Raw genomic sequence first — 6,475 nt, forward strand, 5'->3', positions numbered from 1 at the left:
CCTTCATTATTTCAATAATTGTTGAAATTTTAAGATACTGGACACAAAAAAGTAATTAGATTCTGCAGAAATCTATGAAAAAAGTAGTAATGTAATTAAAATATGTGAAATAATTCATTTGAAGGGTCTTGGATTTTCTGCGAAATGTGGAAATCGTTAGAGAAAAATTATTAAGCGTATATATACATATGTCCAAATTAAAACTAACTTCGGAGAAACTTACCATGAAAACGACAAAACAGACTTCCATTTTAAGGTACACACGCGTATATTAAAGAAAACAGTTAGGGTCTTTTTTGAAGTCAACAGAATACGAGGGTTGGTTCATGATTCATTGCTCTAAATTGCTTAACACATTAGCTTTCTTGGGGACCACCTCCGTCCGCAAGTTTTTCTGTTCACTTGTAGCAGATTGAAAGCAGTGAACCATGTCTGAGTTTTGTTTCCTCGCATGTCTCTATTTTCTTCAGTACGAAAACGTTACTCCTGGTGGAGGTGGTTGGATTCGCAATGTACTCCGATCAAGGGTGTAGCGCTCCGCTCTCGCATCTCGGAATATCAAAGTCCTCGATATTCTTTGTCTGTGATTGCATTAACCACAAAAACACTACCACTAAAGAAGTAGAGCGAATTTCCGGAGAAAATTTCTGTGCTATGCATGGCTACGGTTCCTCCATTACAAAACTGAGCAACAAGCGGAAGTCTTTCCTCTTGATGTTTTGAGCACTTTACGGACTCCGGTACTCAATCGCCTCATCTCCGCCGTTCTTGTGTTTCAAAGCGATATGAACGGAGGAGCGCGAGAACGGATGCAGAAAGGTGGTGGTAGATAAAGAGGCCACCAATAATGCCAATATCAATTGATCGAGTACAAGATCAACCTCAAGCGCTCTCTTTACTCGAGAATTTCACCGAATTCATAGTCATTCCTGTACAATTTTGTACATTTCGGAAGATACGCGTCATAAAAAACTCGATCTTCACAGAACACCAACCGAAAGTTTGACTCCAGAGGTGGCCTTGGAACTCTTGCCGTTGGACGGATAAGGTTTTTGCCTTCATGCATAACAATCACATCACAGGGTTACGTGAGAGGTGGATAATATTACGAAAATCAAAAGGAACAGTTTCCAGTTTGAGCAAACTAACTGTGATTCTTGAAAAAACTCTTTCCTAAGAAAAATTCTATCTTGTATAGAAATACTACTATGAAAAAAAAACCTTAAAAAAGCGAAGATTTCAGATTGCTCTTTTTATGTCATAGTGTGAAAATAAAGCCGGTTGAGATCACACCCTAAAATACTTAACATACTGAATTATAAACAATTATCACCCATAGGAAAGTATTCCACATTTGATAAATTTTCAAAAAGAAAATTCTGTGGAGCGGTCGTGTTAGGACCAGTGCACCGACCTCAGTGATGTTTTTTGCGGATGGCCGTCGGGTTTGAAGACACTTCTACGGCAGTCGTTGGTCCAGTTCTGCTACCATTGCTGACCGAAAGCCGTACGGCTGCGTTCAGCCTAACAGCTATCAATCGGGAAAGTCTGAGAAATTACTCAGCTCACAACTAACGGTTTACGATAGTGCTGGTAGGAGAGCAGTTTAACGATGATGTTTAACAATTCTCATTGCATGATCAGCAAATTTAGCGAAATTAGAGAATCATTATCTGCACTAGTTGTGAAATGCGATACTTTTCCCGAAGTAGAAAATGTCTGGGGATCAGTTTCCGAGGGTTTTTTTGAGAGCTGCGTTCGCACAACTTTGAGGTTCTAAGTGGATAAACAATAAAGGGAGACAAAGATGTGAGCCAATAATTTTCGCAACCTCATGAGTGCCAAAATAATGCAAACATTCGTCGGTATGTAACAGACTGTAACACATTACTTGAAAGAATAGTATTTGAATAAACAAGAGTGAACGTTGAAAAAAATGCATATGGTAAGAAACTCTTCGAACTGTGTTAAGCAAGTAGTTGCAGTAAGTATTTGAAGAATAAAATGATCACATTTCGAATGTACCCACGTTATTTTACCGAGTTTGTTATTGATTCTTTGGATGTTTGATAAAATGTGTACTTACAAAACATTACTCAGGATACTTACCTACAGAGAAATATCTGCCTCATTGATAGGTGCTAGAGTCGCCTCCTGCATTCGGGAAAAAAAGAATGCTGTTTATTACATCAGTTCAGAAAATCCGGTTAGTTATCAGATCCTGGAAAGTGAAGTAAAAGTGGGATTCGTTCTTATAATGTTCAGTTGTCCACAGATGGAGAACGACAAAACAATAAGAGTTAGCGATAATCTGAGAGTAAGGCGTACATAGATAATAGATCGGCTGGCCTGGAAACATTTTGTGAATTACACCACTTACCTGTTGATGGAATGACGAACTCCTCAGAGATCCTGCTCAACCTTTGCGAACGATAAGTAGCGAACAAACCAGGAGTGGAACTCCGGATATTCAATGGAAATCAAAGAAAAGAAAGCACAACGAAAAAAATATCCAGAGATGGAAGAGGCAAAAGAGCCGAGTTAAAAAATCAGTCGCGCTCGCGCCTATGCCAGTCGAACTGTGCGGATCAACTCGTTGAATTCATGGCGTTGCGCGATCTTTGATATTTCTACTCTACGATCTTTGGAATACACTCAAATTCTCTGTTTCTCTCCCAAGAACCTGAACTCGACTGTACGGATGAAATGAATTTGAATAACATGTAACCAGTGGAACTGAGACATCTACAGCGATTCGACCTCCAGCAAAATTCTTTAATTGCGGCAGAAACGAATCCAATGAGTGGATTGCGAGGTATTGACCTCGAGTATTTGATTTTGTAAAGAATTGGATGCTTTCGGAGGAAGTTATAACAAAACCCTGCAGGAAGCAGGAATCAACAACCACGTATAATAAACAAAAATAAATCAAACATTGCTCGACTTCACTACATTCTTCATTCCGCGTTTTGATTGCACATATAACAGAATGGGAAAAATTACTGGAACCATCTATAAATTACAGGAAAGTAATTTTACTGCTGATCACTCCACCGCAGGTTCAAATCCCACTAGAATGCGTCGAAGTGGCCATACCGAAGTCACAGTATCTTATTTCTATGCGTTTGCAGCAAAATTTCCTTTCTTAGACCTATTTTTGTGCGCTTACAGCAATTATCCTTGTTTCCATTGGAACCGCCATTTCGTTGAAGCTCTCTTTCCGTTGCTGGACCACTATCAATTTTCTGTCTTCATTTCATTTCACGAGAATTTGTACATCATACATATACAAAAGAATTATTCACTGAATTTAGAAGTTACATATTTTATCACTATATTTTGTTCTTTCAGTGTGTACATAGAATATGTGTTTCTTGGTATGGTTTCACTCATTTTCGATGAAACGTTTTCCATGAATCCTTCAACCGTTCAACGAAGACTCAAATTCTACTCTTTTCTCTTTGAATGTTTTCTGATCAGGTGGGAAAATTAGGCAAAAAAAAAACTCACTAAAGAAAAATGTGTTTCTGCTCTCTTTTTTGCAGAGGATTAGATTCGGTGTAAAAATCTTCAATTTCATGTTCGAAGAACCCAAACAGTGCTTCATTTTGGTGGTTTCTTGATGTACAGCTTTGTGTTACGGTGCAATAAAGCTCGTCTGAGAAAGACATTATTGTTTCTGTGTTCCTTACAAGTCCTTATGCTAAGACCGCTTCTTTTTACCGAGGGAGTATTTCGCTGTCTCTTCCTTTTCCTTTTTTTTCCTCACAAGTGAAATGCAGTGTCCCCAGTGGCTGCATCCATAAAATTATGAAGAAGGAACTCACAACATGCAGCGATTGTCGCCCACAGCATCGTCTCCTGCAATTAACAATAAATACAATTAACAAACAAACAATTAACGTATTCTTCTATTCTAAGAGGTGTTATGCTTGAAACATGAAAAAAACGCGGATGGAAAGGAAGGGTTTTTGGATGATTTAACTTAGATGATTGATAACCTTTTGCTAATATGAAAAATTTTTCTAAGAAGTTTCCGATGAAAGAGAAGCATCAGAAAGAGAATGTTTGTCTATTCAGCAATGATTACTTTGACGATCGCGAGCGGATCTCTCGCGGTTATGAATAACAGTAACCCCTAGAACGAGAAACCTTCAATCCTCTATTAGGATCCGTTAGCTAGCCGACCGAAAGATCGAAATCGATGGCTGGAAGCGAGTGCACTTCGATGAAGAGATCAACGGTAGCAATATGAGTGAAAATTTCATGACTGCACGGTTGTGTGGGAGGTGCTCAGATATTGTCTGTGCAATCAAATCCGCGTACTCTTCTCTTGCTCATCCTGTTGTTTTCGCTTCATATTCGCTATTATTATTACATTTTTTCATAAAAAGTAGGTAGAAACACAGTGGTATAGTACTAGTAAAAAAGGGGAACTACAGCATAACTTCTCTAAATTGATTTTCTTGCTTCATTTGTTTTCTCTCACATAAATACTGTGTCAAGTCCTTTTTTTGTTGAAGGTGCCAAGACTTAATATAGTCTTTTTGCTCCCTGCGGTTTCTGTACGCACCCTTTTCATTATGTCAGCTTTCAAAGGATTATCCTCGCATCCTCCACCACCAATCCACCCCGTTAACCATCTTTTAATCTCTTTAGAAGAAGGTAGATGCTAAAAATCTACTAAATCTTAATCTTGTGCACTGTTTCCATCGCGTTAATAGGAAAATAAGAATTCTGTCGTCATAAACAAACAAAAAGCGGTGCTCTTATGAAGGCTATAGCCTTTCCTTCAACGAAGAAAAGTGCAGTCTTAAGCAGCTTAGACCTTGACGACGATGAAAAGTGGACCTGCGCCTTCGGAAATCCCCTATTTCCGAAATCTTCTGGAGAATGAGTCGAAATCGCAGTCAACCTCGGGGCGTTTCGAAAACTTGGAGGTATCGCAAGGGCACACACGCTCTACAAATCACCATCACAGTGCAGAACATGCTAAAAATACATAATTGTTGCGAGATATCAACTCATTTTGAGTCTATGTGAACGCCAAGTCACATCGCTTTTGATGTTCTGGTACCGAAGAAAATTTCAACTTCTATTGAGCTTTTCATAAACTACAAGTGTGAGCATTCCGGTGAAGGAGGAAAAAAACGAAAGTTTTAGCATCCTTTTTCGACGCTTCTAGGGAAAATAGAGGAATTTTTTTTAAAGTATTCAGTAACATGGAAACAAAACCTTAGTGGAGACTTAGTTGACGAAAAAAAAAACGGTGAGAGTAGAGTTCTTTGACTGGTAATTGTGGATGTCGTTCGTGATAGCATAAGAAAATCAAAATTCAAATATTCATTGTTGAATGATAAGTTGTTTCCAAGTGAAATCTGTTGATATGACATATCTGCGCAGGAACTGAAGGACTTCTATGCTTATTAACAACTATGTACACGGCGAGCTCACGACGCGGGATGCGAACACTCTATTTTCAAGTCCCTCATCCCCGATAAAATCCCTTTTTCAAAAGAACCTCTTAAAAGTTGGTAAATAGTATCAAAATGCAAGAAAATTAGCGTAAAAGAGAAGCAAACTCTACTTTTGCATTCCATCTGACATTATCAAGAAGACGTATATGTAAATCATCCGAAATTGCAAATCTCCTCATCGAGACTGAACCTTTGCAGATTTCATGGTGCTCAGAACGCTTTAGGAATGATTCCTACATTAAATGCACGCAATTGTTCTACTGTTTGTTAGTTTTAGTAGTAAAAAGTGCTGTTCACCGTTCGCATTATTTTTCGTCGCTTTTTCGGAAAGTATTTGTGACATGACCTTTTTGAACTACTCAACAAGTATTCACTTACCGTTAAATTGTGCGATGCGAAAAACCTTACACGGGAATATTTGCCTATAATCTAGAACGGACTATACGTAGGAATATATCGCAAATATTGGCTTAATCCATAAATAATGCAGTTTTTTCCACGACGCTAGAGAAGTATTTTTCATATGGATGAATGGACTTCCGAAGAAGGGAGTTAGAAGTCTACCAGAATGAAAAGGATTGTATAGAAAATAAAGAAGTATATTCCCAGTTTAAGGTTTTTTCAATCTTGATTTCAAATTTGGAAGAAGAGGAGAATAACGTATTTATTATTCGTTAGACGACAAAATGTAAATCCACCCAGATCTCTGGTAAACGTTCGATGGCTAGAGACGCAAAGACAACAGTTCTCCTGTCACTTTTGAAGAAAAAACCGAAAAATTTTCTGTTCAATGGTACGTAATTCATGAAAAGAAATGGCCCTGTCATCGAAAAACCAGAACGCAAAAAACTGGAACGACGTGGAGACGCATTCCGCTAAGTGGCTGCAGAAAATACTCACTGGTGAGCTGTGGGAAAGCACTTTTCGATGGAGCCCCTCACTGTGTGCCGAACGATCCACTTTCTAGCACACTACACAACTGCAAGTTTACCAAGTGT

This window comes from Necator americanus, chromosome I, assembly GCF_031761385.1.
Source record: "Necator americanus strain Aroian chromosome I, whole genome shotgun sequence".
Classification (NCBI taxonomy): Eukaryota; Metazoa; Nematoda; class Chromadorea; order Rhabditida; family Ancylostomatidae; genus Necator; species Necator americanus.